This window comes from Calonectris borealis, chromosome 6, assembly GCF_964195595.1.
Source record: "Calonectris borealis chromosome 6, bCalBor7.hap1.2, whole genome shotgun sequence".
Lineage (NCBI taxonomy): Eukaryota > Metazoa > Chordata > Aves > Procellariiformes > Procellariidae > Calonectris > Calonectris borealis.
This window is the reverse complement of record NC_134317.1, coordinates 37,307,016-37,328,765: the sequence shown is the minus strand read 5'-3', so window position 1 is coordinate 37,328,765 and position 21,750 is coordinate 37,307,016. Positions and strand designations below refer to the sequence as shown.

The 21,750-nt window shown below is 48.6% G+C and overlaps 1 long non-coding RNA gene across 1 annotated transcript; it reads left to right on the top strand.

Annotated features, from left to right (window-relative positions):
* The first annotated feature begins 18,389 nt into the window (after positions 1-18,389).
* LOC142083943 (uncharacterized) lies at positions 18,390-21,325 on the top strand. Its single transcript, XR_012674193.1, has 2 exons — positions 18,390-19,601; positions 20,644-21,325. It is a non-coding gene; the product is annotated as an uncharacterized LOC142083943 (long non-coding RNA).
* The last annotated feature ends 425 nt before the right edge of the window (positions 21,326-21,750 follow it).

Genomic DNA, 21,750 nt, shown 5'->3' with positions numbered 1-21,750 from the left:
CATCGCCCTCCGGCGGGGCTCCCTTCACGCCCAGCGGATCTGGCTGGGGTCGGGGCCGGCTCCATCGCCCTCCGGCGGGGCTCCCTTCACGCCCAGCGGGTCTGGCTGGGCCCAGCTCTACCTGCCTGAGGGCCGAACCGCCCCACTTTCCGCCCGAGGTGCACACGCCACCAAGGCGTGCACGCGACAATCGGCACGCGCCACCTAACGGCGCGAAAGTAAGGGCGCGAAAGGTGAGGACGCTGCGGCCCTAATGCCACCGGCCTCTCCGCGGGCGGGGGCACCTGCCACACACACATACAGAGACAATAACATTTTCTTAGAAAAATTAGAAGCAAATTATCACATCAAGTGGGCTGAGTATCTCCGTGCCATGCGACGGATGTATCAGCACGTGCACCAGAAGGGCCAGTGTTTCCCAGACCTCCCCGCTCTCTCCCTGGAATAGTCACCGCACACCTGAGGGAACAAACACGGAACCGGAGTGCACAGCCTCGGGCCTGTCTCTCATGCTGCTAAACTGAAGCAAATGGACATTAAAATGTATAAAGGCTGAATCCAGCTTCAGAGATAAAGATCCGTATGTTAGTACTGATGTCAATTGACTAAATATCATTTAAAGCAGATATTTGCCTATATATCTCATGACCACATAAAAATCTTTTTTCAGGTGTGTGCAAACACAATGTGTCTATTTCACAGCTTTTCTTGCTTTCCTTTTTCTCTGTCTGGATCATACAAATGTCACCTTTTTTTACTGCCACCAAATTGTTGCCCCTTATGTGGATTGTTCCCTAAAGAGTTTAAGTATTAGAGAAATGGGCTACTGCACAGCGCAAAATTGGAATTGTGACTTAAGTATTTTACAAAGGGAATTTATCATAGTGGCACTCCTCAGGAAATCACAACGTTTTAAATTTCACTGACATTTCTCACTAACAAAATAGCACCTCTATTTTAGCAGTGATTCTAAAATACAAAATGTCCACAGAACCTTTTATTTCCTCTTGGTGTCAGAGGGTTTTCCTCAAAGTCCTTCTGTGTTAAAAATTAGTTGGCTGATTATCTCTAACAGACCCAATGTATCAGTTAGGGAATACATGAACAGTAATCTTCCAAAAAGATTAAGACTCTCCTCCCAAAAATCTTGATTGCAATTTCAGGTTACTCTGAACCTCTCTCTGTCTTCGACTTTGAACTTTTCCTTTAATCTGCTTTTTTATCCACTTCATGTATATTACTGCAATCTTATTTTTTTCCCCTTTTTGTAATTTGGTGTCCGAATACAAGAACAATCACAGCACTGAACACTTGAATGTTTCCATAAAGTAACCTTCTTCTGGGAAAGTCTTTTAGTCAAAATCTTTGTTTGGATAAACTTGCTTTAATAATAAATTTCCACCGCAGAGTCAAAGTGCCCTCTGCCCAGAATTCTTTTATTTAAAGGGACAGACAGGCAGATGGATGATCCCTGTGCCTTGTAAAGGTCCAGTGCAATTCACTCAGGATACCGAACAGTTCTTACATCTGACAGAGGATGTATTCACAGGAGATGAGAGAACTTTTCTCTAGCAATCATATCCTGCCCCTTAACAGATTCCTTAGGCATTTGAATTAACAGATTTTAAGCTGTTGAGCTCAGACACTCTGAGGACGCTGACAAACTATGAAGTTACTCTGTCACCGCATCCATGCTCTTGAGCTTCCTACATTATTATGCGTTTTAAATAATTCCTGAACAAGATCACTAGAAATGGGCAGCAACCTCTAAATCATCCACGAGCATACAATGTCATGCAATATACTGTTTGCTTGAGTTATCTCCCTGAGTAAGACAAGTCAGTGCTTAAACAGGCATATACAGCATAACGGGAATATCTCTGTTCTTAAGAGCTGCCTCCTTCCCATCTCTCCTTGTTTCACACATAGATCAAAGAGGTCAACATTTGAGAGCTTTTCTTTCAGTCAGTTCTATACCCCTCTAACTTTTCCTCATCTCATTATATTCAGGTAACTGAATTTAGAGTTATCAGAGGTTTGTTAAACAAAGACGTAAGTTAATCACTTTTATTATCTTCCAGGCTATTAAGTAAACCAAGCAGGTTATTTATTCTAATAAAATCCAGGTCTGCTTGACCAGTAGATGGTAGACAGACGTTTACTTCAGGAAACGCTACCTAAAAAAAAGACTTTTTATACTCCTTGGTCTGCTGGGCATGGTGAACATCACAGAGCTACTACAGAAAATCTCTAAAAACCAGAGCAACACTAAAATATAATGCTTGTCCCAGAATTGTTCCTCACTCAGCAAAAGAGTCAGAACAACTAAAAGAAGGTCCAGAATTGTTTAGATGCTAGACATGTACTCCAAAACATTGCACTGGGCAAATGGATGGAGTCAACGAAATTGTAGCAGCTGCCAACATTAGAGTTAGGTTTGAAAAAACACACTTCGTTATAACTCTCCACACAAAACTTTGAGGCCTAAAATTTTCCAAGCTGGATCTCTCTCTGTGAGCAGAAGTTGAAAATAATTTCCTCCTCTCTTTTAAATGAGAAATCCGAAGAAATAAATATGCACCATAAAAAAATGTTTGGAATATTTTAGGAGAAAAATGGAACACTATTTCACAGGCACATCGAAAGGACAGACATAGAAAAGCATTTCCTCTAGTGTTACAGTAATCTTTCTCCATTCCTACTGTGGCAATTACTGTAGCAGACATTCCTTGGCAACCTTCTATAGGAGATAATCCCCTGTGGTTATTAAAATTATTTGCACTCTAATATTTAACAGCCATATTACAATACGTAACTTCACAACAGAGCATTAGACAGGTTCCCACACATGCCAGACTGAATCGGTAGAGGTCCAGCCGACCCATGAAGCCTCTTAAGATCTTGCTAGCTCAGATCCAGAACCAAATTTATAAGGTTGCCCTTACCTACTTAGCATCCTTAAGGCACTGTAACCTGTGAATGCTGTCCCATTCCTTCCATTCCTGAGCTGGCTTGCATGAAATGAGCCCTAGCACTTGTACTACTCTCTCCAGAGCTTTTGGCTTTGGTGTTAGTTTGCCAGCTTGAATGTTGCCGAACCTACCTTAAAAATTATCTTCAGAATATTTAATTTGATAAACTTAGTGCCATATTAGCATGCTTGGTTTTTTGAATTTAACTTTTTGGCTTATTTAAAAATACAGAGTGGATAAAGAATAGGGCCTATACTTTTTTACTTCATATTAGGTAAAATTTCTGCATTCTGTGAATGCCTCCTCATTAGTTTCTCTCTGCTTGCTAGACTTAATTTATTCACTTTAAAAACATAACAAGACTGAATGCAAGCCCATAGCTGTGCTGAATGTAATTAAACTGGCAGTCAATTAATTAAAAGCGTAATTTACAGTCAATATTCTAAAGATTAAAACCATACTTTTTTGATACCAAAACTCAGTAAAAAAAATTAAAGCAAAAAAATAGTTGTCCTCTGACAGTACAAGAAGTTTCTCATTATGGTATATATGCATATACCATTTTTTAATGCATGTTTGACTTCAGAAACCTCATGTTTCTAATACGACCAGCTACTTTGACCTTAGCAGAAAGAAGTGACTAAGTAAAAACCTATTATTACACTCAGGTACAGAATCACAGTACAAGGATACCTGGCCACAAAGACAAGTTAATAATAAGCTCCTAAAACCATGACAATATCTGTATCTTACTGCACTGAGTTTCAGAAAATGCACTTTACTGGGAAGGAGAGGAAGAGAAGAGTGAAATATTGGTAAGACCTAGCACTTCTATTTCCAATGTATATCAAACCCAAAATCTTTTATACACTCTTGCAAAAAGGAAACATGAATTAGATTGGCACTTGACAACTGTCCGATTTTTTTCCTTCATTGAAAAATCTTTGCTTTATTTTTTAATGAAAAAAATGACAGATAAGATACAAAATCCCATGTATTCTTTCCACTGTCATTTCAACCAATTCACTACAGTTCTCAGTCCAAATATTTTACTTAAGTAAAGAGAGAAATCAGCGAATGTTTAATTTCTGTATAATCACGCACACACAGATTCCATCTCCTTGCTGGAGTAACAACCCTTAACATCCCAGCATGGTTCCAGTTGATGTGGTTACTACCTACGGATCCCAGTAGAAGATCAGCAGAGGAAGTTTTGAAAATTGTACTCAAATAGGCAGCAGAAAGATTTGAGAGAATCTGAGTGGATTAAGAGCTAGAATTCAATTAAAATCCAACTTAATACAGTGCTACAACAACTTTTGTGTGCAGTTCAAATAGCAAAACCAGTTATTTAATAAACTGCAGTCTGACTGTCTTCTGGAGCCAGTCTATTAACATATTTCACAGGAGAGGGAGAAACCAGCGTGGGTTTCAGCAAGATCTGCCTAGGAAAAGACTCGAGATTTTGGTTCAATTACGCTGCGTACTTACTCGTTCATTGAGTTTGGCAACTAGCATGGCTAAACAGCCAAGTAGTAGAGGATTTCCGCACCACATACTTGAGTCCACACACCTAATTCTGTCTACACCATTTGTAGACAGAACCATAATTTCTCTCAGCTCTCAAAATAAGTAATACTCTCAAATTGCTCTCAAAATGAGTAATATTCTAATTTTGCATGTAAGTTGTAAAATCAATATTTACAAATCAAATGCCATATGTATACAAGTATCTGGAAAACATTTTTGTGTGCGAGGTATTTTAGCATTTCAAGTATACTTGAAGAAGCTGGTAAGGACATATATTCTTCTGTCCCATTCTGGAGAACTGGAGAATTGGAAAACATCGACAGATAGGAAGAAATTATGTACAGGAGGCATCCTGGACCCTACACCCACTCCTTAATCTGGATAGTGACTTCAGCAAGTCATCCATCCAGACTGCAAACTGAGTCGTAGTATTATTGAGAATTTTGCGTGCTCTAATCCCTCCCAATGCACGCACAACTATTAGGGGATGCGAGAGGTTCCGATGGATGACAGGCTGCCATTTCTGTTGTCACCCAATTTATTCAGTGAGAGTTTAGGAATCCCTGTTGCAATTTCACCTTATGTAATTATGTAAGCCTCCTAATCTCCATATCTTAAGAAAAAATACAAGATAGGAGGTGAAGAAGAAAATACTGGGCATGCTGTTTCATCAGCTGCAGCAGGTACTCTGGCCAGGAAAATAAAACTGGCAATGACTGAGGAATTACAATATATTCAGAACTTCCAGGGACATCTGAGGTAGGTAAGTTGTAATTATTTATGTAATTATGTAAGCCTCCTAATCTCCATATCTTAAGAAAAAATACAAGATAGGAGGTGAAGAAGAAAATACTGGGCACGCCGTTCCATCAGCTGCAGCAGGTACTCTGGCCAGGAAAATAAAACTGGCAATGACTGAGGAATTACAATATATTCAGAACTTCCAGGGACATCTGAGGTAGGTAAGTTGTAATTACTGTCACCCGATGTTGCGGTTTCACCGCGACTTCTGGGCAAAGGCCCGTCCCGCTGCCGGTCGCGCCACAGAGCCTCCAACGGCTGCAGGAGGCCAAGCCCGGCGCCCTGCTCCCCGCCCCGGCGGCGCCCGCGGCGCTCTGCCTGCGCCAGGGCTCAGGCCTGACTCCGCAGGAAGGCGCCGCCGCCCGCCGGGCCGCGGAGGCCTTCGCCAGCGGCGTTCTCGGTGCCCCTCACCCGCCTCGTATCCGAGCCAGAGCAAGCCTGGCCCGCCGCCACTGACACGCTAGCGTAAGGCTGCCGTGCCACGTGGTGGCCCTATCATCAGCAAGGAATTAAGCAAATTGCATTCCTATCTGCTTTCACCCTTCGCGGTAGCGCACTTGAAATCAGTCGTAAATTACGTAGACGTTTCTCCCTCCATTTCGAGAGAGACTAGAAATTAGTCACTGCAGCTTCTAAATAAAACAGCAAACAACTTTTTATCTACATACAAAGTCTATAACACAGAATTATTTATCTTTAAAAAACAAATACAAGTGCAGTTCTACAAGGCTGTTATCTCCTCACAATGTCAATTTTCTGGTAAAATACTTTGTACTGTATGTCATCAGTTAAACAAGAAAATGAGAAAGAAGATTACCTAAAAGCCAAAGCTTTTATGTATTTGCATATATATATATATCAAAAAAACTTTGCATTGTGTTTAATCATGACCCATTTATTTATTAAATGAATGCTGATCAGTGCCCACACAAAACTAATTTGCAGGCCTTCTTTTGTTATTTTAAACAGTCTAAAATGGTGGTTATTCTGGGTAACCATCAAATGTAAACTGCAGGAATTTTGCTATGAAATCTAAAAGTTATTACAATATCGGCAATCTAAATTTTGAATGAGCTTTGCTCTGCTTTGCATTCAAAAATGCAGCAAACAACTGTTTATGGCAATAGTAGCTACATGACATGGTTGATAAAACCTTACGTGAAACAACCATTACAGAATTTAATCACGCTCATCCAGGAAACTTTAAAGATACCTTCCTATATATAGAAAATAATACTTTTAATTAAGCACCCAAAGAAAGTAATCAACAATCTTACTTCACACATCATTGAATTTCCGGATCATTTGCTTGCATATACGGAAAAGCTCCTTAAACATACCCTAAGAAAATACAACAGATTTCTTATTAGTGCAAAAGTGGAAGAAATGTATGACCTATGTGCAAATTTGTTCCTCACAGCTACAGTCATTCGTGTCTTCCACTGCCAGTTTTAGATCAACTACTGGTTTGATGTACCAACTGACCAATTTGTGGTAAATGCATTTTCTTTCTTGTGGTGTTTAGTAAGCTTCTTGTCAGTTAAATAACTCACTTATCTGTGTGAAATTCCCTCCCCGGTTTTAATCGCCTGGAAGGATTATTGCCCGCGAATGAAGCCTGCTATTCTGTGACAACCCTATTCTATGATACATCCAATAAAATTACATTTCAGAAGCCTCCATTACTTTTATAATTCATCAATATAAACATATACGGTTTATTGTTGAGTCTATGGCGAAGTCAACAGTACTTCTTAATTTGAGTATGAAGATGCACGATGCATTTTCATCCCTAAGCTTTTTGAAAGTAAAAGGTTACATATTAATAAGTGGCATCTTCCAAAATTTACTTGCTGTACCTTGGAGACAATTGGAGAAAAATCCCTTATTTGCCTGAATGTTTCCATCATCTCATCACTAGAGCTACAAGCCATGAAACAGCAAAGCAGAAATCATTGATACACAGTCAATACCATCAACTTCATAAACAGCACTTGTTAAGTTCTTCCCATCTCTGCCCCAGCGGCTTTAAAATTACAGATGAGCTTCCACCAAAACAGTGGCATTCCACAAGTATCATTTCTGAAACATAAAATGCATAATTGTCTATTCATGTAATACGCAAGTAAAAAGTCATCCAAAGCATTATTACTAGTATAATTTTTTAAGTTATTATGTAGCATTTAAAGAATTAGCCCACAATCATTATCTACACAAGGTTATACGTTAGTTGAGTAATACAATACAGGCCAGATTCAACATTCACCAAAGTCAATGACAAAATTACTAAGATAATTCTTGAGCTATGATTATAAACCAGAGCTGCATCATGATTTCATAGATAACAGAGAAACATTCATGACATTTGGGTGTTATAAATTTCCTGGAAGGATTTGAGGAAAGGCTGAATATATAGAATCTCGTTATCCAGCCAACAGAGTTTATACTTGGCCTTTGTATGTTATGATAAGGCAGGGCTTTTTATTTCAAGTAGTGAATGCAGAAAATGTCTGTTTGATAGCTCAGCTTTATAGGCGGTATTATTCAAGAATAGTCTTGCCATTTTTAATCTATTTGGAGTCTTATACTCAAGACACAGGTCTACATCCCATAGTTGTGTTGCAAATCCCTTCACAGGTGACTTTTGCACATAAGTAATCTAGACATACCCTACAAAACTTACTGCAAATATAATTAGGAAAAAAATATACAGATCTGAAGTATATTATTTACTTTCTGCTCCTTTTAAAAATTATTTCTAGCAGATTTGGAGAGAAACTCAATAATTAAGGAAGAAACACTACCTCAGTTTTTATAATGCTAAAGCTTATTTACACATATACACACTCACATCTTTTAATAGAAATAGAACTATTCAATCTGCCCTTTGCAGGCATATGTATCGTGAATATATAACTACTGGCCCTTTCACATAGTCAATTACATGAAGAGTTTTTTTCCTCAGCAGGATATTAAAGTCTCACAATCATTCATGTACAATAGATAGTAACTTTTCAAAACTAAATAAAAACATTTGCCCCTTAAAAATGCGAATTTTGAATATCTTACCGTCATATATTCCAGCAGTAAACAAGATACATTAATGTCTTAAATAGTAATTAATTTAGAAAGTCAAGTGGCTTTGAAGCAAGAGCCCACTTAAGCTTAAAAGCAATCTACACTAAAATGCAAAAAGATTAATACACTTACTATTAATTCTGTAAGATCATACTATGATCATGACGCTAATGATGTTATGACAGGCTACACAATATTAACTATAATTTTCAAATCAGTATTTCTCTTTCAAATCCATAATTTCATGTTGGGAGTACAGCATCTTTCTTTTAACCAACCAGTTTTTACCTAGTGAAAGTCATGGGAAATTTTTCACTAGATGATACACTTACTAAATACTAGGCACCAGAGGAATGCTGAAGAGGGTTTAAGCAGCTAATCTTAGGCCTTAGCAATTAGCCCAAGACAAAGCATGCAATCTACTGATCTTAAATAGGTAAATTCAGAGAATTTAACAAGAAGTGCTTCCTGCTCATGTGACTGAATGCTGGGAATTGGTTTTCTCCAAAATTTATATGAAAAATGGAACCAAGCCTGGTACCAAAAAAACATGAAGAAATTTAAATTAGGCTTACTTTATACTATTGAAGCCAAGGACAGGAAGGTGATTTTATTCACTAGAAGAACTCATATCAGAATCTTCTTGGCATCTTTACATCTAACAAGCAGATGACTAAAGAGGAACCCCCACAAGTACCGTGTAAGGCTGTGCAGGTTTCCTGGCAGACTGTGGAAGGAGTTGACTAATTCCAGGAAGCAGACTTTAAAATCTGTAAATAGACTTTATGATCTAGGTCTGTTTTGCAGTTGGTGGTCTTTCGCCTCGAACTCTGGGTATTCAGTTCATGAACAGATGCCTCTCCGCTGCCTTGCATTTTGTGTGAAGTTTCCACGGTCTTACTTTCTGTAATTAAACAATTGATTATGTGGCTCCTTATTCAAATGTCATTTTGATTTTAATTTCTTAAGATGTTATGTGCACTTTTAGTTACAGACTCATCTGAAGAATCTGAAGAGATGCATTTCAATTTCTACATATTCAAAAGACATAGATATGTTCTTAAATAATTTGGGAGACCACAGCATTTTTTCTGTCTCTATTTTCAGTCAATTATCATGCCCTTGTGAAATTTCCCAATTTTCACATTTAGTTTGAATCAGAATCATTATATCTTACATATTTTTATGACCATGTTATAATTTCAATTAAGTGGATAAAAGTGAAGAAGTCAATTTGCAACATAATTAATCCAAGTCTCTTTTAATCATAGAGAAGAGTACTATAAAATATGGAGTATCATCTTCATTGATGATTATGAGTGATAAACAGAATCTAAATAAATTATTTTTTCAAATGTAGTTCAATACTTCTCATACTTCTTAAAAGTATTCTTGTTTTCTGGTTGTGCTGGTTTTGGCTGGGATAGAGTTAATTTTCTTCACGGTAGCTGATATGGGGCTATGGTTTGGATCTGTGCTGGAAACGGTGCTGGTAACACAGGGCTGGTTTCGTTCCTGCTGAGCAGGGCTTACACACAGTCACGGCCTTTTCTGTCCTCACCCCACCCCACCAGTGACCAGGCTGGGGGTGCACAAGGAGTTGGGAGGGGACACGGCTGGGACAGCTGACCCAACTGACCCAAGGGATATTCCGTACCATAGGATGTCATGCTCAGCATATCAAACCGGAGGAAAAAGAAGGAAGGAGGGACGTTTGGAGTGATGGCGTTTGTCTTCCCAAGTCACTGTTATGTGTGATGGAGCCCTGCCAGGGACGGGGGGGGATGAGGGGGCATGGGGGATGTGGGGTGATATGGGGGGGCATGGGGGCTGGGAGGACGTGGGGTGATACAGAGAGACGTGGGGGCGCGGGGGACGTGGGGATACGGGGACATGGCGGTGTGGGGGGACAGGTTGGGGGTAGCTGGATGTTGCAAGCCCTGTGCTAGCCCCTTGCACACACCCCATGTAGCTTGGGACGCACCCTGTGCCCCTTGCACTCCCCGTGCACCCCCATGTGCCTTTGCACACCCCCCGGTGCCTGTTGCAAGCCCCATGCGTGCCCTCGCACATGCCCCATGCACCCTTTCAAGTGCAAGCCCTGTGTGCCCTGCGCGTGCCACAGGCGCACCCCGCACACCCTTACTCAGCTCGCACGTGCCTCGCGCACACCCTGCACGTGGCTCGTGCACCTTTGTGAGTACCCCGTGCCTGTTGCACACCCCGCGTGCCCCGTGCATGCCCCGTGCGCGCTGTCGCATGCCCTTGCACACCTGTGACATGTCTCGCACGCCTCTGGGCGCCTTGCACGCGCATTGCACCCGCTTGCATGGCTGGCACACGCCCTCGCGAAGTTGGGGGTTCCAGGGCTTTGGGGGGGTGTCAAGGGAGGCTTCTAGGGTTTTGGGGGTTGTCTCGGGGGGGGGTGTCAAGGGTCAAGGTTAGGGGAAGGTCCCTGGGGGTCTTAAGTGTGGGGGGGAGTTTTTGAGGGAGGCTGGGGAGGGTTCCTGGGGGGGCTGGGGATGGCTGGGGAGGCATTGAGGATCTTCGGGGGTTTTGAGGGGTCCCTGGGGGGTCCTGGAGGTCCCATGGAGGGTCCCAGGGTTTGAGGGGGGTGTCTTGGGGTGTCCCTCCAGGGGCGTCCCCTGGAGATGAAGGTCCTGGGGGGGCTGAGGGTCCTCCCTGACCACCCCGCCCCCCCCCGGACGGGCCTCCCCTGGGTCCCCCCCGGCCTCCCTCAGCCGCCCCCCCCCGGACCCCCACCGCAGCCAATCAGAGGGTGGACTCCGCTGAGCCAGCCAATGGGATGCAAGGGCTGGGGCCCTGCCTGAGGGTGAAACATGAAGGTGGTGCCGGGCAGCCAATGGGGTGCCCTGCCCTCACCCTGCCATTGGCCGATGCCCACCTGGACTCTGCCTGCCTCTCTGGCTAATGGTGTCGCCCGGCCGGGAGGCCACAGCCAATCCTCTCGCACCGCGGCCTTTCCACCGGCCAATTGTCTCACTGGCACCGCCAGCCAATCAGGGGCCACTGCAGGCAGCCCAGATGGACCAATCACAGACTTTGGTGGAAGTGGACTAACACCATCCCGAGCCCCCTCGGCTCCACCCCCGGGAGGGGCGCGGCCAGGCGTCCGCGTCCCCGCCCCCGGGAGAGCACGTGACCCCACGCGGAAAACGGACCCCGGCGTCTGGGGAGGACGGGGATCCCCACAGACTGCTCCCGTCCCGGGGCCCGGCGTCCGGGAGGGAGCCCCGTCCCCACCCGCCAGCATAAACCCTCCCCCCGACGGGGCGGGGCCAGTCCTGTAACAGGGCGAAATAAAGCGATTTTGGCAACAAACCCTCCTGGGGCGGAGCTAAGGCCGGCGGGGCGGGGCTAAGGCCAGCTAATGCCGCAAGTGCCCGTCAGTCCTCCGGCGGTCGCACTCTATGGCCGGCGGTCCTCCCGCGCCCGGACGTGCCCGTCAGTCCTCCGGCGGTCGCACTCTATGGCCGGCGGTCCTCCGGCGGTCGCACTCTATGGCCGGCGGTCCTCCCGCGCCCGGACGTGCCCGTCAGTCCTCCGGCGGTCGCACTCTATGGCCGGCGGTCCTCCCGCGCCCGGACGTGCCCGTCAGTCCTCCGGCGCTCGCACTCTATGGCCGGCGGTCCTCCCGCGCCCGGACGTGCCCGTCAGTCCTCCGGCGGTCGCACTCTATGGCCGGCGGTCCTCCGGCGCTCGCACTCTATGGCCGGCGGTCCTCCGCGCCCGGACGTGCCCGTCAGTCCTCCGGCGCTCGCACTCTATGGCCGGCGGTCCTCCCGCACGCGGACGTGCCCGTCAGTCCTCCGGCGCTCGCACTCTATGGCCGGCGGTCCTCCGCGCCCGGACGTGCCCGTCAGTCCTCCGGCGCTCGCACTCTATGGCCGGCGGTCCTCCCGCGCCCGGACGTGCTCGTCAGTCCGGACGTGCCCGTCAGTCCTCCGGCGGTCGCACTCTATGGCCGGCGGTCCTCCCGCGCCCGGACGTGCCCGTCAGTCCTCCGGCGCTCGCACTCTATGGCCGGCGGTCCTCCCGCGCCCGGACGTGCCCGTCAGTCCTCCGGCGGTCGCACTCTATGGCCGGCGGTCCTCCCGCGCCCGGACGTGCCCGTCAGTCCTCCGGCGGTCGCACTCTATGGCCGGCGGTCCTCCCGCGCCCGGACGTGCCCGTCAGTCCTCCGGCGCTCGCACTCTATGGCCGGCGGTCCTCCCGCGCCCGGACGTGCCCGTCAGTCCTCCGGCGCTCGCACTCTATGGCCGGCGGTCCTCGCGCCCGGACGTGCCCGTCAGTCCTCCGGCGGTCGCACTCTATGGCCGGCGGTCCTCCCGCGCCCGGACGTGCCCGTCAGTCCTCCGGCGGTCGCACTCTATGGCCGGCGGTCCTCCCGCGCCCGGACGTGCCCGTCAGTCCTCCGGCGCTCGCACTCTATGGCCGGCGGTCCTCCCGCGCCCGGACGTGCCCGTCAGTCCTCCGGCGGTCGCACTCTATGGCCGGCGCAGGCGGGCGCTGTGGGAACGCTGAGGTGCCGGCGATGCTGCGGGCGATGCGATGGACAGCTAAGAGGCCGCCGGGGAAGCGTGATGGAGTGATCCGGCGATCAGCTCCGAGTACGCAGGTGTTCGGAGAGGCTCCTGTGACAGGCCGGTCTGGGGCTGCTGTCGTCATCTGCCCTCCCCGTCAGCGTCGCCTGCCAGTATGGCGTCTCGTCCACCTGCAGCCTGCCTGCACTCAGCTCTGCTTTCTGACCCCCACAGGACCTCTCTGCTCCTCTCACGGTCCTTCCTGACATCTTCCTTCCCTTAGCTCGGTAGCAAACTTCGGACCTCTCGTGCTCCCTCAGAAACCCTCAGTTCTCCTCTCTCCTGCTTCCTATCCCCGTTTTTTCTGTCTTTATTTCTCTGTCCCACTGCCTGTCCAGTCGCTTCTTGCTATACCTCCCTGTGCAGCTGGCTATCCCTTTTTTCCTCTCTCTCCTCCTCTGTCCTGCTCCCTGGCCCTTTTTTTGCTTCCTCTGCGTCTGTCCTCTAGCCTGTTGCTGTTGTTTTTTTTTTTTTTTCCTTCTTGGCCTCTTTGTACAGCTCTGACTCTTTATTTATTTCTCAATCCCTTTGTCCTGTTCCCCGTCCTTTTTCTCTCTCTGTATGTCCTGCGCCCTGTCACCGTCTTTGTCCCTCCTTTTTTCTTCCTCTCCTTCCCCCCCCATGGCTCTCTCCCTCTGTTCTACTCACTGACCCTGCGTTTTCTTGCTCCACCTCTCTGCAGGGCTCCTCGTCCATTCTTTTTCTCAGTTTCTCTACCTCTCTGACCTTTTCTTTCGACCTGTTCTTTCTCTCTCTGCTCCTCGGTCTTCTCCCTCGTCTTATCTTTCTTTTCCTAGCCCTCTCTCCTCCCCATCGCTGTATTAAATACGGGCGGGGGCGAGGGCGGGGCCGGGCTTGCGCGGGGGCGGGGCCGGGTCCCTGAGGGGGCGGGGCGGGGGCGGGGCCGGGTCCCTGAGGGGGCGGGGCGGGGCGGGGCGGGGCCGGGGCGCCTGCGCGGGCGCGGAAGAGCGGCGGCCGCGGCCGGTGGCTTTCGTGCCGCTCCGGCCGTGGGGCAGCTGGAGCCGCGCCGGGGCGGGTGAGGGGCCGCGGGGCCGGGCGTGTTATGGGGCTGTGGGCGCGGCGGGTCTCGCATCTGGGCTCCCCCGGCCGGAGCCTCCGCGGGCGGGTCCGGGCCCCGTTCTCCTGGGGCTGGGGGGGGCGGAAGCGGCCCCCGGCTGAGCGCTGTCCTGGGGTTCGTCGGGGGGCTCTCGGCTGCTCCTTGTTGGGGCCGGGCAGCCTCTGCCGCTCCCGGCGCCGGTCGGGCCCCGGTGCCCGCACGGGCGGGGATGGGCCCCGGCTGGTGCCGCCGGGCGTTCCTGGAGGGGAGCTGGGCTGTGCTGCCGGGGCGGCTGGGCCCGGCTGCCCGCGGGGATACTTCGGCCTGGGAAGGTTTGGGGCGCGGGCCCGGCGGTGCTGGTGATGCTGGAGAAATAGAGCCCGAAACAGCAGTAACAAAGCGGTGCCCGGCCTGAGCTGGGGCTGCCCCGCGGGGGCGCGGGGCCGGGCCCTCCGCAGCTCCCAAGCACTCCCCAAAACCGCATGTGGGGCCTGGGGGTGCAGGGCTGTGGGGAGGCTTCACTCCCCCACCCCTCAGCATCACACGTGGGGACTGCGAAGGGGATCAGAAAGCAGACAGCGTGAGCTGGTTTGGGGCCCGAAAGTGCAGAGCAGGTCTTCTGTTCCTGGGGCTTGAAAACAGGCTCACGTGGTGACGTCGGGGCTCAGAAACAGATTGAGTCGTGTGTTTTCAGAACCTGACAGAGGGGGATGAGTCGTGTGGTTTTGGGCCCAGGAACAGAGGTCAAGTGCTGCATCTTTGGGCCTTGAGAACAGGCGCAGCAGCTGGGTTTTTGGGCTCAGAAATGGGTGCCAAGTGAGCTGGTTTGGGGGCCCAAAGCAGAAGCTGGTTTGGCCGTTTGTGCGGGGGGCTGGGAGGGCATTGGGGGCTGCGGGGGAAAGCAGGGGGTGGGCAGGGTGCGTGGACCCTCCCCGGGGGGAGGGGCTCTGGTCCTGCTGGACCCCGAAGTGCGGGAGGCCGGCACGCACCAGGCCCAACTCAACGTCTGCGGTGGTCTCTGGGGGGAAGAGGTGGTCTCTGCTTTTCAGACCCCGCACGCCCTCTTCGAGTCCAGCTCTTGCTTGTCGACTGCTTCGAATAGTTATTAACTAATTAGTCGTACAAACTAATTGATATTTATGCAATGTCCAACTATGATATTTTATCCTAATAGTCGAGTTTTGACGGCGATTGGTTTACGACCTTGTCAAAAGCCCAGGCTGTTGCAAATAGCTGGAGCTTGTAAGGAGAAGGAGCTGAAATCAACGGTGCAGAGCTGGAGCTTCAATTAGCCAGAACCGTCGCAAGCAGGAGCTGGAACGAGACGGGGTGTCCGCTGTCTGGGGCATGCCTTAGCCAGAGGCAAAATTACCAGCAGCTGTAACGAGCGGGAGCTGCGATTCGCTGCAGTGTCTGCTTGCCGGAGCATCCGTCGGCCAGACTGCACTCCCAGCACGGCTGAAGAGCAGCCAGGCGCAGGCAGGGCTGTCCCCGGCAAGGCGCTCCGAGCGGCAGGGAGGCGAGTTGTCCTTCTGCTAGCGGGGAGCCCGGCCTCTTCCCTCGGGGATTAAATCCACGCCACGCGTGGATCCGCTCTCTTTGCGTGGAGGGTCTCTCCCGGTCCCGTTCCCGAGGGCTGAAGCGAGGTCCCCCGGGGGGCAGGCGGCAGCACGAGGCGGCGGTGTCTCCCCGGTACCCGGCAAAGGGGAGCGAAACCGGCCGGCTGGAGCTCCCGGGGTGCACAGCCCGGCCCCGCACGGCAGAATCCTTCCCTGGGTTTTCGCCGTTGGCTGGGTGTGACAAACAGGTTCATTTTGTGCCTCCTCTTTTCCCAGCGTCACCTTCCGCGTCACGTGAAGAAAATCCTGCGTGGTTGACGCCGCTTGCTGCTCAGGTGATGGCACGTGTGGGGCCGGGGGAGCCGGGAGAAACATTGGTGCGTTCAAGGTCGCTGCAGGTGCTCCCCGTTAAACCCAGGGAAAAGGCAAATTTGCTGCCGGTGCAGAAAAGCTGATGAACAATTGCCGTGAACAGAGCGTGCCTACGTACCCTCGTTAGCGTAACTAACCCTGGGTAGTTACGAGTGTTTTCCTTTCAGGGAAAAGAATGAGCTTTCATCTACGAAAAATTAAGAGCTGCCTGTGTCCTCCTTTAAGTTCAAGTGTTTCTCTTCTGTTTGTTCATACTGATTTTATGGGCAGGTTGGAAATAGCCTTTTATTTTTATAGGCATAACTCAATTTGTAGTACTACGTGGTGTCAGGAGAGTGAATTTGGGAGCACCCAGGTACCACTAGAAACGGAATGAATGAGACACGATGGAAACTGATATTTAAACTTGATTTTTACTTGATTTTTTTTTTTCCTGAGAGTGTTGACGGCACGTTGTCCTGTGGCTCAATCCACGTTCTGTTCAGTGGAGTCTTCAGTCTAGGACTTTTAAGGAAAAAAGTTGGTCCTTCCGAAAAAGGGCTAGTCATTCATAGGCTCGAGGCATAGACTTGGAGAGCCGCTTAAGTACGTGATCAGAATTAAAGCCAAATGTCGCTTCGTGTTGCTGCTGTTGGCCTTCACTTTCGTTAATTTCCCCGCTGCTCCGTCATGGTTGGGAGCTCTGAATCATTTTTTTCACTCCCTAACGCATTTTTCTCCCCAAGGAGAGGCTACGTTTAAAAGTTACTTAGTTTCCTCGCAAATGCATCGGTCAATAAAACGGAGTTATGATTATTAAAAGCACACAAATGACACCGGTCTTACAGATCTGGACTATTTCTGAGCACGTGTTCATCGCGTGCAGATGTCATCGGGATACGGATCACCTGCATTTCATGCTCTGACGAGACAATCTGCTGAGACAGGGACGAGCTCCAAAAGAAAAAAAAGGTACAACGTCAAGGTTTTGTTTTGTTGTTGGGTTTTGTGGGCTTTTTGTGTTTGTGTTATTTTTTGGTTTGTGTTTTGGTTTTTTTTTTTTTTAAAAAGAGTGCGATGTTGACTGGTGGCAGCCTGCAGAGCTCTCTTGCTGCCTGACCTCTCCTTTTCTTCTCTGTCACTCGTCTTTCGTGGCTGTAATTTTCACTCGGGTAGTTTTAGAAGAGCGATTTAGTTCCTCGCCTGTGTAGATGTGCTGGTAATACCTGGAAGGTAAATGCTTGAACCGGTAGCGAATAACTTGGCTACAAGTAGAATTTCTGAAGGAAGAACAACAACAGCAGGAAGCAAGTAGCGAGTTACCCCAAATTTGTGTGTGTCAAACACATCAAAGTTTTATTGCCAAACATTGTTTGGCAATGTGTTCCAAATGGCTCGTTTTGGTAAACATAAATTTTCAGGAAGTTCAGGGTTGTGTGTGGAAAAACGTGCCCCTCTGTCTAGGTGTCCTGCTGCGTAAATAGCATCAGTCAGTAGCACATCCAGCGGCAGGGCTGCTGTTCCCTGCTCTCGATATTGCCGTAGTAGTGTTGTGATATTTCGACCTAAGAGGCGGGTTTAGGAATGGAAGGAGAATGCCTGCGTTCTGCAAGGGCTACGAATGCCGACCCTTTTCTCTGCCTGCTGCTTTCCTGTGCGTGAGATGAAACTGTATTGTTTTTCTCCCTTGTTCCCGGTAGAAATATTTCTGAAGCTGTCGCTGCTGTGGGTTTGCAATGTGCGTTACTGCGTTTTTGTAGAGTTCTAGTTACGGATCGTTTCTGCCGCGGCAAAGTGTCAAGATACGGTTTTCAGTTTAAAGCTTCAGAAGCTGCATTCGCTGAAATCGGCGTAGGTGAAGCTGGTTGTTGTGGTTTAACCCGGCAGGCAGCTAAACACCACGCAGCTGCTCGCTCGCTCCCCCTGCCCCCAAAGTGGGGTGGGGGAGAGAATCGGAAAAAAAAGTGAAGTTCGTGGGGTGAAGTAAAGACAGTTTAATGGGACAGAACAGGAAGGGGAAACAATCGTAACGATAAAAGAATATACAAAATAAGCGGCGCACAATGCGATTGCTCACCGCCCGCCGACTGATGCCCAGCCGGTCCCCGAGCGGCAGTCGCCGCTGCCCGGCCAACTCCCCCAGCTTATGTACTGAGCGCGACGTCATATGGTACGGACTGTCCCTTTGGCCGGTTTGGGTCATCTGTCCTGGCTAAGGTCCCTCCCAGCTTCTCGCTGGCAGGGCATGAGAAGCTGAAAAGTCCCCGACTAGCGTAAGCGCTACTTAGCCACAACTAAAACATCAGCGTGTTATCCACGTTTTTCTCGTCCTAAATCTAAAACACAGCGCTATACCAGTTACCAGGAAGAGAATTAACTCTATCCCAGCCGAAACCAGGACGCTGGTCTTGCGCATGATCCCGCTGTGCTCGCAGGGGTGCTCAGTGGCTCCTCATCAAAACAGCGAGGTGTGTGTGGACGTCCGTAGGGTTGCGCTAGGGGTCTGGGGGCGTTATGTATTTTTGCTGTTGGAAGACGGAATAGAGCGTGTGCCTGTTAAATCTAACGATGGTCGAAGGTTGGGAGGGACCCTGAGCAGGTTTGGTGGCACAACTGCAGTTTTCAAAGATCTCAACCGTTTGGAGAAACGGCCTGGAAAAAAGGATTCCTCTTTTGCAGCGAGTTCGCGAGGACAGACGGGTTGCCGTACTCTTTAACAAAAATACTCAACTTGGGACGTATCGGGTGAGGAAATCGCGGCTCTACTTAGGCTTGAGAAAACGTACGTAGGTGTCTGTGCCTGTCACCTGCGCGTCTCTAGGCAAGTGAGTTCTAAAGCTGCCGATGAGCCAAAAGAAAAGGCACGGTTGTCTAAAACATGCAGAAGCTCTAGTGGCCTGTCTCAACAACTGCACCAAAGATGATGCAAAATACTTTCTCCTCCACTCAGTTGTAGTCTTCACAGAAAAGGAAGCTTTGTGCTAAACGTGTTTGTTTTTTTTTTTTTTTTTTTCCTTTCCTCTCAGCAGAATGTCAACTGCCGTGAAAGTACGAGACGGATGGAAAGGATCCATAGTGGTCTGCAAGTACAAGGTATGCCTGTGATGTGTGTCTGCATTTTTCCTAAGGTGCTTGTAGTGTGGACTTTACAGTTAACACGAAGAATGTGGCAGCTCTCCTTCCATCTGATTTTTTTAACATGAAATATTTTAACACAAATACTAAAAATAAAGGTCTGTTCTGGAGCGTGGTACGCCTATTCAAGGCTTGCTTTCCTTCGTCTGTTTTCTCTTCCTGAAAGCAGAGTCTTCTGTTTCTGTGCGCTTGCTATTAAAGGGTGCTGTGAAAATAATGTTGGACTAGAAGAGGAAAGGAACCGTTTGTAAGAGTTCGGACGTTCGGGAGAAACAGGCTTTGTTTTCACGATAAAAGCTTTATGCTTTTTCAGTCAGTCAGTGTTTAAAATACCTTACAGGAGCACTCGAAAACCTTACTGAGATACTGGCATCTGTGCTAAAAGCAATCAAGGTCAAAGAAGAGGCGTGGACAACACGGGACAAATCGGCGTCGCTTCGGTGTGTTTTCCAGGCTTTCCCGAGAAGCGGTAGCAGCCTCGTAACTAGCGACAGAGAGTCCTGATGTGTTTTCGGTGAGTTACTGATTCTCTAATGTCCTTTTTCCTAACCTGCAGCGCGTAATTTTGACTTCGGGTGGAAAGAGATTTTCCAGAATGGAAATCTTTTTCATTCAAAGGAGTTGCCTTTTACAAACTTCCCATCAGAATGGATCTTCAGAGATGACGTGCTTGGCAGTAGAAGTCATCCGCAAGGAGACTTTTCACTCTCTCTGGAAAAAAAAAAAGGAGTTAAGTCGATTTCCTTGCAAGGACCCAAGCGCAGCACATCTTCCAATAGTCGACGTATGGCTGATCTTTGGTTCTCGGGTGTAACGGTCGAGAGATCGTAAAGACGCGTTCCTCCGCACGCTTGGGTACAGCCAACAGCGTTAGCAAACCTGCCAGTCCTTTTTGGTAGCCTGATGTATTGCAGCACTGGGGATTTGATATTCCCCACCGCCTGCCCCCCCCCCCCCCCCCCCCCAAAAAAGTAAAACCGTATGGGAGATCTCTTATCTCACTGATTTTTCTATCATAAATGAAATTTTAAAAAGAAAGTTAAAATTGTCTAATTTCCAAACTGACTTGCGTTGTTTAAACTGCAACTGCCAAATAGCTGTAGTGTATAATTTATTAGGTGTGCTTAAGCAGTTGGGTAGTTGCTCTAAACGTTTAAAAAGAGAGGCAACTGAACGTTAGGGGCTTTTTTCCTGATCTTTTGGCAGAGTGCTCTGAAGCACTTTATTTCTGTCTCGCTTTCGACGGCGCGTTTCCCCGGCAGTTCGGTAGCATCGGTCTCGGCGCAGCTGGCCAGGCGTCCCTCCTAGTCATGTCACACGCGCAAAACCCCTGGTCAAACGATAGCTGTGTAGCTTGGAGGTAGATAATTTAACGGTATGAATTCACAGCTACGCAATTTCAATGAACGCAAAAGGAAAATCAAATATTTTTATAGTACGAGTCTTCTCATTGTACGTCTGTAAGCGTGCGCACGCCTTTTTAGCATAAAATGAATTGCTGAGATTTGTTCTTTCTTTTTCATTTTACTCTTCAAAGTTTTACGCTTCACTTTCAGCTTTATCGGCCAAGCGAGCGAGATGCGCAGCAGCAGCAGCAGCAGCGCAAGGGCTGGAGCTGCGGCGGTGGATCCGTGAGCGTAGATGCTGATTACGGCGCGCCCTTGTCCTGCAGCCTCACGGGGTTATCTCCCTGCAGCGGTGCTGTAAGGAAGGGACGAGGCGTTTTCCGACACCAGCGAGAGCGTTTACTTCTCTGCGAAGGACGTGTTCAGAATTGTGTCAATTAGTCTTCACGCTGATTTTAAGCGTTCGAATCGCTTGAGCTTTTAAAGGCGGCGTTGTATTTCGAGCTGACCCGTTTGCCTGGCACCCTCCTTTAGCTCGACTGCTACCCTCTCCCTTATCCTGACCGAATTCCTCTGCTGCCTTCGGTGCTGTTTTTTTAACGTGCTGAAATATCCGTTGGGATTTTTGTTTTTCAGATGCCTCGCTGTGAGCGTCCCGTGGTGCTCAGGAGAGACCCCCGGCCCAGGTTTGCCTGCCGGTCGTTGGGCGTGCTGAGGGTGAGGGGCCGGCTGGCAGCCTGCGGGACGGGGGCTGGGGGGGGCTGCAAGCGTTTGGGGGGGCCGCCCCTCCTTTATCTTTCTAGCAGAGCCCCCCTTTTTGGCGGGGGTGCGTGCGTACATACGTAAACGGCATTATTAAAGTAACGAGCTGCCGGTTGGGGCCGTTTCCCTCGTTTTGTGTCTTTTTGGGGGGGTGAATAAAAAGGGGGGGTTGGGGGGCCTGGAGGGGTGATGATGTCATTTGGGGCACCCCAGCATCACCACGGGGGTGATGATGCCGTGGAGGAGCAGGTGAGTGGGGAATGGGGGGTCATGGGGGTCCGTGTCCGTCCCCCCCCCCCCCAAAGGGGGTCACAGCCCAAATTGCCTGAAAATTCATGGGGGGGGGTTCAAAAATTTTTAAAAACTGTAAATATATCTGTGAGGCCTCGAAATAGAAAAAAATCTCTCCTTGTTACGTATATTGAAAAATAATATTAATTTATACGTACAAAAGGATTTCAAAATAAGGACCTATATCTGCCCTATTATATAAAGGATTTTAGAGTATAAAAAAATTCGAAAGATGTATATAGGGTTTTAAGATACAAAAATAAC